Raw genomic sequence first — 16,844 nt, 5'->3', positions numbered from 1 at the left:
TTAGAAATTTAAATTACAAAAAAACAAAAGCAACACAATACGCACATATTATTTGTGCATCGACTTACACATGTTTCCATGTCACAAATACCAAAAATTCTTCACAATATTACGTACGAGACTAATCGTAAAACTGTGGTAGCCGCTAAATGACAACTTCATTTTTAATACAAAGTCATGAACGACTATGCTGTAACGGAAAACCCATAAAGCGAAGGCTGCATGAATATATTCGCGCTTGTAAAACAATGTAACGTAATGCTTATTCTCGACGTTAGGATCGCAATGTGCGACCCGTTTCATCAATTTGGAAATTTTCTGAAATTGCAATTGATCGCTTCCAATGTGTTTTTTTTTTATTGCTTAAGTTGGTGGACGAGCTCACAGCCCACCTGGCGTTAAGTGGTCACTAGAGCCCATAGACATCTACGACGTAAATGCGCCACCCACCTTGAGATATAAGTTCTAAGGTCTCACAGTATAGTTACGACGGCTGCCCCACCCTTCAAACCGTGCGGACTCACAAGAGGTCCTACCACCAGTAATTACGTAAATTAAAATTTTGCGGGTTTGATTTTTATTACACGATGTTATTCCTTCACCGTGGAAGTCAATCGTGAACATTTGTTGTGTACGAATTTCATTAGAAAAATTGGTACACGCCTTTTTTTATGACTGAAGGATTACTGGTGGCCCGGAGGCCTTTCCAGTTTCACCAGGACAGGTGGGCGAGCAAAGGCTCAGCCAGGAGGGGTGGGATTTGCTAACAGCTATCCGAGCGCCTCCGAAGGAGACCTAACAGCTCAAGAGTAGCTGCTTCGCGAATGAATCTACTACCGGATCGGAATCGCGACCCGCTGAGAAGATCCGGCGAGAAACTCAGCGAGTTGATTCATGAGGTCCCTAAGCCTGCTCCTAGTGTTAGAGCTGAAGGCGTCTAATGCAAAGGTTATTGGATCTGATGGATCCGTAAGGACGTGTCTAGGGCGTCGACGGTGACTGGCTCCTGCGTGATCAGGATTCGGGGAGTAGTCAGCGGCGGCAACGATAAGGCGTTTATCATGACGCATAGCCTTATCGAAGTACCGTTCCGACGCTGACTTCATGTGTTTCTGGATAGATTCGAGGCCCAGGCCGTCATGTAGGTCAACGTTGCTCACGGACCACGGAGCTCCGACGGCTAACCTGCAAAAGCGAGATTGGAGGGTGTCTATGTGTGTGCGGACCGCGTGAGCGAACACCACACTCGCGTAAGTCATGACGGGCCGCAAGTTTTGTAAAGTGTCACCTTGTTCCGAAGGGACATTTTACTCCTCTTACAGATCATGGGGTAGAGTCTACCGAGAATAAACGCAGCACGGTCACGGACTGATTTTATATGCGGGCGGAATGTCATCGATGCATCCAGGGTAACGCCCAGGTACTTGACCTTCCTGGCCCAGGGTATGGGTTGTCTAAAGAGAGTAATCAGGGGTGTGAGATTCCTCCTCCTAATCCGGGAGGAAATCCGTGTGGAGCGGTACACGCCTGCGGGATTCGAACACCGTTGCATCGCTTGATACGAATGCACCGGACGTCTTATCTTTTAGGCGAATCTTTTATGTGTGTGTGTGTGTACAAAGTCATCGGAACTTAAACGATCAGATCCCTGTGTGCTCATATTTGACACCAGATTGTGTATGTGCCAATTTTTAATACGCTTTTATTAGCTTCAGACGTATGTAATAATATGTAACGGAATCTTTGAACATGATTTAGACCCCCTTCAAAACGTCGGATTAATTCGAAATTTGGTGTACTTATTAAGGACCGATGAGAATTCAATATTTAAAAAAAATGAAACAAAAAAAATTGAAAAAATTGAAATTCAACCAAAAAATTAAAAATAAATAATAGTTTAAAAAAACTAACAAAATACGCTTTTATAGAAAATCCAACAAAAAAATAGAAAAATAAAAAAGTGCGAGGTGCTTTTCAGGACATTATTAAAATAGCCCTTCTTGCCCATAATTTCCAAACTGCATGGCATAGATTCTTTCTGATTTTTCTCATGGTGGTTACAATCAATCCTGTCACTCCGTTTCGGCTTGACGTTGATTTCTGGGACACCCTGTATATAAATATATTACATTTAATAATTTATCGGTGTTTAATTAATTTTCGATCTGAAATCTTTGCACACTTTATTCTTCTTATATATATATATATATATATTTTTTTTTTTTTTTTTTTTTTTTTTTTTTTTTTTTTTTTTTTTTTTTTTTTTTTTTTTTTTTTTTATGATTGAAAGTTTACTGGTGGCCCGAAGGCCTTTCCAGTTTCACCAGGACAGGTGGGCGAGCAAAGGCTCAGCCAAGAGGGGTGGGATTTGCTAACAACTGCCCGAGCGCCTCCGAAGGAGACCTAACAACTCAAGAGCAATTGTTTCGCGAATGAATCTACTACCGGATCGGAATCGCGACCCGCTGAGAAGATCCGGCGAGAAACTCAGCGGGCTGATGCATGGGTTAGGTTGCACGTCGACCTCTTTGTCGAGTTCGACGAGTACGGTTACCGGGGTCCCTAAGCCTGCCCCTAGTATTAGAGCTGAAGGCATCTAATGCAAAGGTTATTGGATCTGATGGATCCGTAAGGACGTGTCTAGGGCGTCGACGGTGACTGGCTCCTGCATGATCAGGATTCGGAGAGTAGTCAGCGGCGGCAATGATAAGGCGATTATCATGACGCATAGCCTTATCGAAGTATCGTTCCGACGCTGACTTCATGTATTTCCGAATTGATTCGAGGCCCAGGTCGTCGTGTAGGTCAACGTTCCTTACGAACCACGGAGCGCCGACAGCTAACCTGCAAAAGCGGGATTGTAGGGATTGGAGGGTGTCTATGTGTGTGCGGGCTGCGTGAGCGAACACCACACTCGCGTAAGTCATGACGGGCCTTATGCAAGTTTTGTAAAGTGTCACCTTGTTCCGAAGGGACATTTTACTCCGCTTACAGATCATGGGGTAGAGTCTACCGAGAATAAACGCGGCACGGTCACGGACTGATTTTATATGCGGACGGAATGTCATCGATGCATCCAGGGTAACGCCCAGGTACTTGACCTTCCTGGCCCAGGGTATGGGTTGTCTAAAGAGAGTAATCGGGGGTGTGAGATTCCTCCTCCTAATCCGGGAGGAAATCCGTGTGGAGCTTCCCCTCTGAAATAGCACCGCAGTACTTTTCGCTGGGTTGATGTCTATGCGCCATTTTCGGAACCACTGTCCTAGGGCTAGGGCTGCGCTCTGAAGCTTCTTCGCGATTAGGGACTTATTTCTACTAGAATAGTAAACAGTCGTGTCGTCGGCGAATAAAGCTAAATGGGTCGGCGGCGACCGGGGAATATCGTTGACGAATAAGCTAAATAGGAGGGGTGAGAGGACAGAGCCTTGCGGGACTCCAGCTGTGAGAGGTCGTGCGGAGGAGCGGGTTCCCTCGACTCGATATCGAAAAGAGCGGTTCGACAAGAAGTCCCGTATGATGAGCACGAGACTATCCGGCACGCCCATGTTGAATAGTTTGAAAATCAAACCATTGTGCCAGACTTTGTCGAACGCTTTTGCGACGTCGAAGAAGAGAGCTCCCGTGTATAACGGTTTTGGTCGATTAAGCCCCACAAGAATGTGCCCCGTGAGGCGGTGCACCTGTTGAACGCATGAATGATTTGTACGGAATCCGAATTGTTCATCGATGAGAATGCCCTTGGATGAGACGAAATCTCTGAGGCGCTTGTAGAGCAGACGCTCATACAGTTTGCCTAGAGACATGAGGAGGCTAATCGGGCGGTAGCTCGTCGGATGATTTTTTGGTTTACCGGGTTTATGTATGCCGATAACGTCCGCTTCTTTCCACACCGCGGGAAAGATACAGTTCGCCATAGCGGCATTGAAAATAGATGCCAACATCACGATGAGTTGGACGGGTAGAAGTTTAATAACGCGGTTAGATATACCGTCGGAACCGGGAGCCTTGCGAGGACGTAGGTCTTTGATCAAGTCTTTAACTTCCATCGGGGTGACGGGTGGTAACGCATCCGAGGGTGGCAAGGAGGCTCTGCGTTCTACCTCACTGTCTACTAATTCTACATGAACAGGGTCCACGGATTGAGTGCTGGGCGTGCACTGGGTTTGCAATGTATCGGCCAGCAGCTCTGCTTTTTCGTCATCATCAAAGGCCGCGAGTCGGCCTGAGGGGCCTACGAGGGGGGGCATAGTTACTACCGTATCCGATTTGAGAGAACGAGCTAAGCGGTAGTAAGACCTTTGGGAGGGCGCGAGTCCTTCTAAGAAATCAGACCATCTGGCATCTCGGACTTCGGCGATGCGAGACTTTACGTCGCGTTGTAGGGCACGCATTCGAATACGATTTTCCGCGGTAGGATACCTGTCGTAGGCGCGTATCGAGGCGTTCTTAGCTCTAAGGAGTTCCCTAATATCGTCGGACAATTTGAAGCGGTGAAGGAAGTCCTCCGCTACAACTTGTTTCGATGACCTATCTAATGTCGAGGTGATGTGTGATGTTAAGATGTCTATGGCTTCAGCGGTATCCTGAGGAGACGGGGTAGAGTCCGGGTTAAACGGGAGCGATGGTGGATCAGATTCAGCCAGGCTGATGCCCAGCGTGTGCCAATCCACCACAGTCCTCGTGACGGGAACGGAATCGGGAGCGCGACCGAGCTTCATGACGACGGGACGGTGGTCTGAATCTAACTCTGAAACTACTTCGATCGAGTGTAAGCGCAGAGTTACGTTTTTTAATAACGCTATGTCGAGTATATCCGGGCGATGCGCGATATTTAGCGGGTAGTGAGTCGGGGTTAACGGAGCGACGATATCGAAGGCGAGATCATCGACTAACGCGTCAAGCCGCCTGCCATTCGGGGTTGTGGTGTGTGAGTTCCACCTGATGTGTTTACAATTTAGGTCGCCCGCCAGAATGACAGAGCTCCCCATCTTCTTATATATATGCTCATGATATTCCAAAACATAAATAGCTACACTATAAAACGGGAAGCAGTTACTTAGAATTCTGCCATCGCCTCTGCAAACAATTAATTACTGAGTAATGTTCTTTGGCGCTGCGGTTTGTACTACCATTCCAGTTTAAGCGGTGAAACAATAAAGTTTGCCGTATATTAAGATAAAACAATGTTTGCTATACATCCTGGCGTGGCTTTTAGAACATAAATCTATATATTAATACGTGAAGCAAAAACTTTGTATCCCTTTTTACGAAAATTGCGCGGACGGAAGAGTATGAAAATTTCCACACTTATAGAAAATATAGAGAAGAAGTGCACAATACTAATATTTTTTTAAAATAATGCATAAAAGATACATTAAATCAATAAAGAAAACATTACACACACTACATACCATGTATTTGACGCACACACGCATGCATACCTACTATTTATTGTCAAACTTTTGTTCTTGGCGTCTGTTGTCAAATTGAGAATAGATTAAATATTGTTTGCCTTTGTTAATATTCTTATAGTGTAGTCTTGGCGAAATTTGTGATTATAGAAGTATAAAATACAATCATAATATAGTGTACAAACTTACAATTCCAATTAAATATAGTCGAATTTCGACTACTAGGGGCCTCTAGTTTATATAATTTGCTAACTCCGAATCGGTTCTGGTTATGTGTGACAACAATACTAAATATATTTGTGATACAAAGAGATCTTTGATAGAGTGCGTGAATTTGGTCGGTAAGTCATCATTCCGGGTGTCTTGTGATGTTAATGTTTTTTTTTTTGTTACACCATCTATACTTTAATATTATAAAGCTGAAGAGTTTGTTTGTTTGAACGCGCTAATCTCAGGAAGTACTGGTTCGATTTGCAAAACTCTTTCAGTGTTAGATAGCCAATTTATTGAGGAAGGCTATAGGCTAATAACATCACGTTAAGACCAATACAAGCGGAGCACCAATAAAGAATATTTCAAAATCGGGGTTTTTTTCCCTTTTGAGAGCTTCCGCTGCGTGCGCTGCAGAAACGGATAATGTTTCGCTAAAATAATGTATGACAGAATTGTTCCCCTTTAAAAGATCTAAAAAAAAGTCCGCGACTGCATATGTCTATATTTTAAGGTTGGCAATTTTTATGCTAACCAAAATGTTCTAAAATATGAACGTGTTTTTATAAAGATGAGATTAATCCTTATCCAATTAAATAAGTTATTCATTACAATTATTTAATTCTAAAGAAATTTGCCCTTTACATCATTTGATTTCAATGAATATCTTAGAAGATATCGCAGTTTTACAAATTATTCTACGTAAATTCATTTTAGATTCGAAGTACAAAATGTTTTTATGTGTACTTGGAAATTTTAACGTTCCTTTGTGGGTATGACGTTGAGCGTGTATTTATTACAGTTTTTTTTTTTTGCTTAGTCGGGTGGACGAGCTCACAGTCCACCTGGTGTTAAGTGATTACTGGAGCCCATAGACATTTAATTTACAACGTAAATGCGCCACCCACCTTGAGATATGCGTTGTAATGTTTCACTGTTAACAGCACAACGGCTTCCCCATCCCTCAAACCGAAACGCATACCTGCTTCACGGTAGAAATAGGCGGACTCACAAGATGTCCTACGACCAGTAATTACGCAAACTATAATTTTGCGGGTTTGGTTTTTATTCCTTCACCGTGGAAGTCAATCGTGAACATTTGTCAAGTACGTATTTCATTAGAAAAATCGGTACCTGCTTGCGGGACTCGAATACCGGCACGAAACGAATGCACCGGACGTTTTATTTCGGCCACGAAGACTTCAAACTTATGTACATCTAATAGATTACAAAACACAAAAAAGCCCTGCAAAAACTTAAAAAGCAAGGCATGTGTGACATCAATGTGAATTCGTTTTAATTTGTATAAAACCGCTTGTCGAGATGCCCCACCCTTAGGCTTACTCCTTAGGCTTTGTGGCGTCGAGTGCCAGTTTTCAGGTCAACCCTTTTCTGTTCCACGTTACCTTGTTACTCGCATTAAGTCTAAGAGTCTTAGTTCATTCGGTTTTCTAGATCACGAATGGACGAAAGTCAGGTAAATGAAACTAGAATAATTCTATATTGCTTTGCAGATAAATGAGTTCTCATTAACGTCTGGTATTAAGCTATCTCAGCCTGGTATTAAACTGTTATTGGTGGCTGGCTTACAGACTAATCTGAATGAAATTGCTCGCGTTAAGAGAAGCATCTTCTTCTTTGTCTCCACCTTATCCCACTAGGTTGGGTCGGCACAGCGAATTTTTCTATTCCATTCTATTCTATCAGCCGTCATCACAACACTCAATCCTCTCTCTCTCATATCGTCATTCACACACTCCATCCATGTCTTCTTCGGTCCACCTCTTCTCCCTCTACCTTGCACTGCCATTTCCATACATCTCCTAGTTACAGGCAGTTAAGAGAAGCATCTCAGTTGGATTGTTTTAGTCACTTATAAGATTATAAAACCGATGAGCATAGGGATGTTATGAAGACGTTTTGCTCACGGACATTAACAATGCCAATGGGAGAACCAAGCCCGTGCTTATTGTATTGTTACGGCGATAAGTGTCCTACCATTTAACCATAACGTGTTATCGCGGCAAAAATAGGTAGCATGCATTACCCTACCCCATAATACCAATATCATACCAATATTTTTTTGGAAAAGGGGATTATTGTTTTATTTTTTCGATTCATCTCCCACTGAGAGGGCATTCCGAGTTACTCGTAAAGCTATGACGATTTTAATGTACACGTCGAGGCCCGTAAACACAAAAAAGCTCCTCGATTTTACCAATTGAATTATAAATGAAATGTATTCCGAAAATGTTCCCCTTCAGTGGTCATTTCGATAAACTGAAGAGCCTAATTTCGATCGGTTACATCAAAAACCAATCATTGAAATATAAACTACAGCACATCGGGACAATAAACAAACTATATATTGATTAACTAGATAAATAAAAGGTGCTTCTATATTATAGCTCCTTGCTTGCCTGCCTCATCCATTAACTATGAAGATATCATACATTTTAATGATCAACTTTGTACTCCCGACTCTGATATTGTCCAACGGTCGTATTGAACAGATTAAACAGAATAAAATAGAGATGTACTCTATATTATAATATCAAAAGGTTTCGGTATGTGTTTATATATTTAGGTATTTATACCAAATTTTTTTAATGTACATTTAGAAGTACATAGAAGTTCCACTTCTAACAACTGTTCTCCTGTGGACGCCAGAAACAGTACGAAGCCAAAAACAAATATCTAAATCTTACAGCTGAGCGACCTCTTTTGCTTGTACTTGTTCATAATTTTGTTATTTATTAAAATCTACGTTTTTGTGTGTAAAAGCAAAAATAACTTTAATATCATTATTTATAATAACTAAATTGTAAATATTATTAAGTTTTACAATGTTTTTGAAACAAGAACTAGTTGTCTATTAACTTACATAAGTAACGGAAACTACTTATGTTGTTAGTCGAAGCTTTAAAGCTAACCGTGCACCAATATAAGTAGCTTCTCCCAGACGATGATATGCGCGATGAATTCTTTCCATCCTTTACTGCCGGTAATATCATCGGTATATCCGGTAGTTATTCGTCATGATAACTTTGTCTACCCTTCGAGAAGACGAAACATTCAAGTTCCCAAAACCGGTTTTTAATTTTTTCATTGCTCTAGGATGGGTGGACGAGCTCGCAGCCCACCTGGTTAAGTGGTTACTGGAGCCCATAGAAATCTACAACGTAAATGCGCCACACATCTTAAGACATAAGTTCTAAGGTCTCAGTATAGTTACAACTGCTGCCCCACCCTTCAAACCGAAACGCATTACTACCTACTTTACGGCAGAAATAGGTGGAGTGGTGGTACCTACCCGTGCGGGCTCGCAAGAGGTCCTACCACCAGTGATAAAAGTAACCGGTTAGTGAAACAAGGTCAGACCTTTCAGGGTAATTGGTCTACGTCAGGTCCTGTTATAACCCATAAAAAGCCTCCGTTTTTATTATTATATCGTTTAAGATTTACGTATACACTTCCAATGTATGCTCGATGGCGACGGATTCATTCACGCGGAGAGAGAAGAGAGCTGCTTCTCATACTCGCCTCTGCTTTCCATGATGTGTACTTGCAGGAGTCTACCACCGCTTGCCACGCTGCCAATCATTGCTGATCTAGAACGCTTGGCTGCAACACACATTACTGTCAGCTTAGCTCCGATCCGGTATAGATAGATTCCAAAGCAGCCGAGTTCGGTCAGAAAATCCACTAGCAAGAAGACGAGGTCTTCTCGGTTGGAATTTACCCAGCTTTCGAGGTGCAGGCGTATCCCTTTGATGGTTCACAGGCCCAGCGGATTGGTTAGAGACTGTTAGTTTTCCGCGTAACCTGCTAAAAATATCGAGCGCTTCCTACCCCAAGATGCAGAAGTTTGAGTGCTGGTAGTAGATACCTTTGCAAGCTGCTCGACATCGTATGCATAGGATTCAACCAATGTTTTGATATTTGAAATGACTGTTTTGTACATGTACTGTGTACATGTTTGTTTAGTGAGAGATTTTAATTGTTATGTAAACAAAACTTATTTGCAGATTAATGGAAAAGTTTACTCATAATGACAAAATCCATCCTAACAATTCGAGTGATGTCTCCTGAGTCAGACGTTTCTTGGAAAGTTTTAACGGCAGTGATAAATGGTGGTAACGCCCTTTCACTCACAACTTTTGTCATTTAACGAGTAATTTTAATATGTTTAATGTGACTTTCTTTCTGAGTCAGCTAATGTAACGAAATAAACATTCCAAACTTTCCTACAATAACTATAACAAAGAACATTATTAGACCAGACGCGTCATTGATTCCACCTTCGTTAAATTTGTAATTCAAAATGAGAATTGTTGATTTTTAGTGGAAGTTGCTCACGTCACTCTCTGGTCCAAAAATTATCAGTAAACTTGTAGAGCCATTCTTCCAATTGATAATTAACACGTTATTTATATCTAAATATACGTGTACCAAACCAGATGTCGGTGTGGCCGGAAATTTTGTCACGATTGTGGCCACTCAATGTCAGATTAATAAACTAATCTTGGCGCTCAGGTAATGTTATTGATATAACATTAATTGTCGTCGTGGTCTAAAGAATAAGACGTCTGATGCATTCGTATCTAGCGATGCACCGGTGTTTGAATCCTACAGGCAGATACCAATATTTCTAATTAAATAAATACTTAACAAATGTTCACGATTCACCTCCGCGGTGAAGGAATAACATCGGGTAATAAAAATCAAACCTGCATATTATAATTTGCGTAATTACTGGTGCTAGGACCTCTTGTGAGTCCGAACCGGTAGGGACCACCACCCTGCCTATTTCTGCCGTGAAGCAGAAATGCGTTTCGGTTTGAAGGGTGGGGCAGACGTTGTAGCCGGGCGTGAGCTCATCCCCGTCTAAGCAATAAATAAAAAAAGAATTGTAGTTTTACTAGATGACGACACACAAAATTGTTCTTTGGTAAACTTGTCAACTTAGAGAGTAGCGTAGAGGATAAAACATAGTCTTTTCGCCATTTTATTTCATTCTATCGCTATTATACTCTGTACACGTTCACATCGTCTCGTTGAAAAATGTTACTCATGACCCGATTCGACATTTATGTAAACCCTTCACGTACTCTTCAGGTTTCTTGGCAGGTTTCCCCGAACCAGACTGAATCTGGCCAGCAAAATGTTCTCTTTTTTTAGCTCTAGACAAGCAATTGGCATTAACAGGCACACAGAGAGAGAGGGGGAGAGAGAGAAAGAAGAAGAAGAGAGAAGGAGAGAGAGAAAGAGAGGGAGAGGAAGAGAGATAGTATTCTTTATTGTACACCAACAATGCGAAACATTAAATACAAAACAGTACAATTGGCGGTCTTATCGCTAAGATCTCGCGATCTCTTCCAGACAATCATCGATTGGAAAAAAATCATTTGGAAACTAACAGACGTAACTAAGGACTAAGGAAATTCCGTTTGACACATGAGGTAGGTAAATACATTACATAACGGTTGTCCCGTTCCTAAAACGGGAACGAATGAGGGCTTCTTCGCAGAATTAGACAGAATCGTGATAGGCATCCATGCGGCCTTACGTCCGCGCGGATTTCAGTTAGGCCAGTCAACATGCGTTCTCTCCTGCCTTATTTTCCATCAGTTCCCCCATGAATCGATTGCTTTATCAATAAAACTGGAAAAGGTTAACGTACTGTGTGGCGGGTAGCTACATACAACGCAAGATGTTTAACAGACGCTTGAATCTCGGTTACGATATTTTGAAGATGATATTTTTCACTGTCCACTGCTGAACATAGGCCTCTCCAATAGATTTCCAGTGCGACCGGTCCATTGCCACCTGCATCCAAAGAGACCCAGCGCTTTTTACTAGGTCGTCGGTCCATCTAGTAGGTGGCCGTCCCACACTGCGCTTGCCAGTACGTGGTCGCCATTTTTTTTTATGATTTAATAATTACTGGTGGCCCGGAGGCATTTCCAGTTTCACCAGGACAGCTGGGCGAGCAAAGGCTCAGCCAGGAGGGGTGGCTTTTCAAGATAAGCTAGCATATATATAAGATCGGGGGAAAAGTTTCTTCGCATTTTTTAAAGAAAATTCACAACATTTTTAATATAGTTTATTTACATTTAACTAAAGTTTGTGTAGGTACTATTTTGTTCGATAATTTTTTGCAATCTTGTAGGTAGGGACATGGTCCCATTGCTATAGAAATTTTGGGGCTTCTGATCAAAATGCCGCGCCAATTGGTTTGGCAGTCCTCTCGCGATGTTAACCTGACACTACCTAAATAATTCTGAAGAGACCGAAACAGGTGGAAAACTGAAGGTGCAAGGTTAGTACTATACGGCCGATGCATTAACACCTCCCAGCCAAGCTCTCTTAATTTTTGCTGAGTGGCTATTACGAGCTCCGAACAACAACATTCGGACCGCTCAGTGGAAGATCTTCCTTTCGTCGTTATACTTACATACTTCAACCGTCTCAAGGCATCCTGGGAAAGATGAGGAGAAGAGGTCCGACAAATTCCTTGATAAAAGTCTTTTAACAGCCTCTGGAAAGAGCCTTTTGGATCGTGTCCTTGTAATCGGCTTATTAACAACGAAGTTTTTGTGAAAGACGTCCACTGAGTATCGACTGGATCGCCGACATGATTACTAGGCTATTCAGCTTTCGAACTAAATTGGATCGTTACCAAAACCATTTCAATAAATACCCTTGACAAACGTCCGAACATTTAGGAAATGTTGGAGATATATTTCAGGAGTCTACGAATTGTCCATATATCTATGTGTTGTTTTGCCATAATTATAGAATATGAGTTGGAGAGCTATTAGCCGGCCGATGGTGAACTTACGCGAAAACTTTAGCTAGAAAATCTCATAAATATTTGGTAAATGGATCCATTCTGGAAAGTGCCCCTGGGATTAGACAGTTGATTCTATCCATCATAAAATTGACAATAGCAAGTTATGCTAAGTTAAAAATTTCGTTGCTACGATTAAAACTAATTGGAAAAAATAAGAGAAAATGAACCGGAATTGTTGCCTCTAAACAGTAATTACATTTGGAATTTAATAAAACGAAATATTCCAAACTAAGATGTATAGTCTATAGATATACCTTTGTCTATAGAATAGAAACTAGACTAAAACTATAGAAAACAGATCAGTCGACGAACACTTCGTGAGAAGAGGTTGTCGTAGAGATGCACATCGTCATATTAGCCACCACGCATCTTGAGATAAATAATCATATACGCAGATCCCAGATGCATCTTGAGATATATCTTTAGGTGCATGGGTTGAAATCTCGATCGTATTGTACCACGGCCCTGCTATCCATCAAACTAGAACGCACGACTGCTTCGAGGCCAGAATAGCCAATATTGTAATGTCTACACAATACTGCACTATGAGAGGTTGGCGCAGTATGCCCTCTTTTTGTGTTCAGGCCATCTCTGCACTCACACCCCTCTGAGCTGAATTCAACACACCCTAACACCAGAGCAATAAATTATAACAAACCAAACCTGAACTGGTGAACGTGAACTGCTGAACTTATTTACTGGTGGTAGGACCTCTTGTGAGTCCACACCAGTAGATGCCTATTTCTGCCGTGAAGAAGTAATGCGTTTCGGTCTGAAGGGTGGGGCAGCCGTTGTAACTATACTTTTGAACTCATATCTCAAGGTCGGTGGTGGCATTTACGTTGTAGATGTCTATGGGCTCCAGTAACCACTTAACACCAGATCGGGCTTTGAGCTCGTCCACCAATCTAAGCAATAAAAAAAAACTATCGATGCTCGTAAAAAAATACCCGCGAACACGACATCAGCGGCGTAAAGCCATGAGCACTCTCTAAAAATCATAATATAACCTACATCATAGCGAGCACAATACGAATGTAAATAATACAAAGGCTTCCGACACAGCCGTGACCATTAAATATTCAGGCTACAGCTAATGAAACCTGAGAACGATACTCAAATATTCATTTGCGCTCCTGATGTCACTTGGGTAACGGCGGCCGTGAAATCGTACTAAAAACTCGCGCTGTCGCAGCGATGATTCAGCGCTGTATTATTTTCGACAAATAATTTCATTTAATTCTGTTTAAACAATGTTTTTGATTCTCGTTTCTTAGAATTTTCGATCTTCATTATCTTATCTTTATACCTTCAAACGAGCAATTCTTGTATATATATAATCTGAATCTCGGAAACGGCTCCAACGATTTTCATAAAATTTAGTATACAGGGGATTTCGGGGGCGATAAATCGATCTAGCTACGATTTATTTTCAGAAAATGTTGTTTTATTCGTGTTTTTCAATAATCAATTCTTCCCGACATCTACTGGCGAATAATAATACTATTTTTCTTAATTGAGGGCAACTAACCGCTTTAAAGACACAACAAGATGGTGATATTGGTGTTTAGCGATTCTTAGAGTCGAACAATGCAACTGAGACTTCGCAACGTTGCTAGAAGTCAGCGGAGCTCCTCCTCCCTGACTCGCATTCCTTATGTCTGAGGGTCGTAACCATCTCCTCCAATTATCCCTCTCTGGATGATGTTTCGCCATCTTCTTCTGTTCTCGGCGGTGAGTATGGTATCATAGACATTGGTATCCAGAGTGGTGCGGATTTGATCAGACCAGCGCATTGGTTTGCGGCCACGAGACCTTTACCAGCCAGACATTTTGCCAGCTACCATCAATTTTTCAAGATTGTCACCACTCTTTCTGGCAATGTGACCGAAGAACTTAAATATCCTCTTGAGACAGATGGTAGAGGGCCTGGTTTGGATATTGAGCTGTCACAATATGGAAAATTATCCGGATTTCTGTGACCACGAAACGGGCCTTTAATACGGCCATATCCGGGTGCAAAAAGGTAAAATAGGTTAACTTATCTAAGATTAAATTAATCCCGGGAAGCCGCCACAAAACTTGGCTGCAAGCCAAAATGATGCTTTAACTGCATAATTTTATCCTGTAAAAGACGTTTTTACGATACCCTTAAACCTTCTACTTGCGGAGACGTTGCAAGATACACGTAGAGTAATGGCGCAAACACTACAATCTTGCACAAGGATACAACAAATAGACTAAGGTTTAGCAAGAATAGTGCAATAAAAATTTCGGCACGCATTTCATATTTCAGAAGTACCTGAAATACATTAACGAGTGGCTTCCACGACCGAAGGCATTCCAATAATTACGTACCTTTTATATTTAAGCTCATTTTTTTAAGTTTAATCGTACAAAAATACTCACCTCTAGTCCCGCCGAACTCCAAAAGTCTGGAACAAAAAGAGAAATCTTTTAAACAACTTTGCACGACAAACAAAATGAAAGCGCGAATCTGTTAAGTCGTCTAAACAACTTGGACCTCGCACAAGTACAATCCACTTAAGAAAAATGTCTCTTTGTAAAATGGACTGCTGAAACAATTACCAAATTGAAAGGAACTACGAAGGCTAGGTTCTTCTTAAGTAAAACATGTCTCAGTGAAGTGGACGTTTGTGATGAACTTCCAAAATTAAAAGGAGATTTTTATTGGAGAAAAAAATAAGTCTTAGGTTTTATTTATTTCGTAATATGCTTTTTTATTAAGTGCTAAAGATGTTTTGAATTGGATATTTATTTTAAAAAAACTTAGACGATATAGTTTCAGATAGGTTAGTTTGCACTGACAATAACAAGCCTTTTTGCATATTACGTCGGAAGTAGGTTTTTTGGAAGAGATATTTAACGTATAATAATGCATTTTCACCTTAGCTTGGAACTGTATATAATAAAATGGGATATTTAACTATTTACTGTCTTGTAAATTATTTGCTAATTTCCTCAAATGGAAACTAATGAATTTTTACGCTTCTTCACGGCAGAAATAGGTAGGGCGATGGTACCTGCCCGTGCGGACTTACTTACTTTCAGAATATCCATTGATTTTAATAGCAATTTTTTCCTACAATAGCGCAACCAATCTTTTGTACCGAATTCAGCTTTGAATGGAGCATCGATCAACATAACAATCTATGCCGATATTGTGGCCCAAACGGCCAACCTTGGACCCAAAACATCGATACCGAAAACCACACAAAGAGCGCCGAAATTCATAAAATTAAAACTAACGACCCTACCAAAATAAGGGTGTGTATGGCCACAAATAACCAGCAATTATGCCACACAACCAGTGTATGGCGGAACGACGTTAAAAGGAGAGTGCTCCCTTTGGTAATGTCCGACCCTATCCTAAATGGAGACCAGCTGACCTCAAATGAACTCTTGGATCGCAAATTAAAACGGGCGACCGTCACACCAATGCGTAACTTAATATCGGCGCAATTTTAACGCATATGTCATTTTAGGTCTAAATGGGGAAAATATTGAAAAGATTAAAAAATTGGCATATTTATTAACATGTTCGGACATCAGATCAAAAGCGCAAGATATTGCTTCGTAATCACTAGAACTAATACGCATTTCCCTTTCCCCGTTTCTCCCTTATCTTCATTTTGGTTCATGCTTATTTACGCTTTTTTTTTACTACCCACCGTGGTTACCGTCGCCCATGGACTTCAGCAATGCCAGCGGCAGAGCTCGACCCTAGGACTTTCTAACGTTTTCGATGTATGTTCTTCGCGCGACACGCGTTCAATCTAGTATAATCTCGATCGTTCTGTTAACCCATAGACACAGCCCACTGAGTTTCTCGCCGGATCTTCGAGTGGGTTGGGTTTCCGATCCGGTGGTAGATTCTGCGAAGCACTGCTCTTACCAGGACCAGCGTTAGCAACACTTCGGTTTGAGCCCCGTTCACCTACATGTTAGGGCGAAACTGAAATAGCTTCTCAAGGCTATCAGCATAGGTAGGAAAAAAAATCGTTCTATGTAATTCGTCTACTCTCCACCAGATGGCGTCCCTTGTTATTGTAGTTATTTATTAGCATTATTTCGTGCGGTTTTTAACAATACTTTCGGTGCAAAGGATGCCTGTTCACAAATTATTTGGTGTCACAACTTTAATCTATGAACCACAAAAGGCTGACTAACCGAAAACATTCACGTAAGATCCCTCGGCATGAGATAATTTAATTTTAGAAAATTACTACATGAATATACAAAGCTGAACTATTGGCTAAGTCTAAGAATCTGTTTGGCGCTATTTTCAAAGTCGTAATGATATGTATTAAGTTACAGAAGTTGGTTTTCTATTTGTATGAAAAAAA

General features: G+C 41.2%; 1 protein-coding gene across 8 annotated transcripts in view; it reads right to left on the bottom strand.

The window, feature by feature from the left end:
* Positions 1-16,844, bottom strand: part of nolo (ADAMTS-like no long nerve cord) — a 376,621-nt gene that overhangs the window by 211,750 nt on the left and 148,027 nt on the right. For all 8 annotated transcript variants that reach the window (XM_089739120.1, XM_089739123.1, XM_089739122.1 and 5 more), the window contains exon 3: positions 14,887-14,912. The gene's annotated coding sequence lies outside the window, so the exon portion shown is untranslated. The remainder of the gene's footprint in view (positions 1-14,886; positions 14,913-16,844) is intronic.

This window comes from Bombyx mandarina, chromosome 28, assembly GCF_030267445.1.
Source record: "Bombyx mandarina strain Sakado chromosome 28, ASM3026744v2".
Taxonomy (NCBI): domain Eukaryota; kingdom Metazoa; phylum Arthropoda; class Insecta; order Lepidoptera; family Bombycidae; genus Bombyx; species Bombyx mandarina.
Note: the sequence above shows the minus strand (reverse complement) of the source record. Positions and strands in the feature narration are given on the sequence as shown.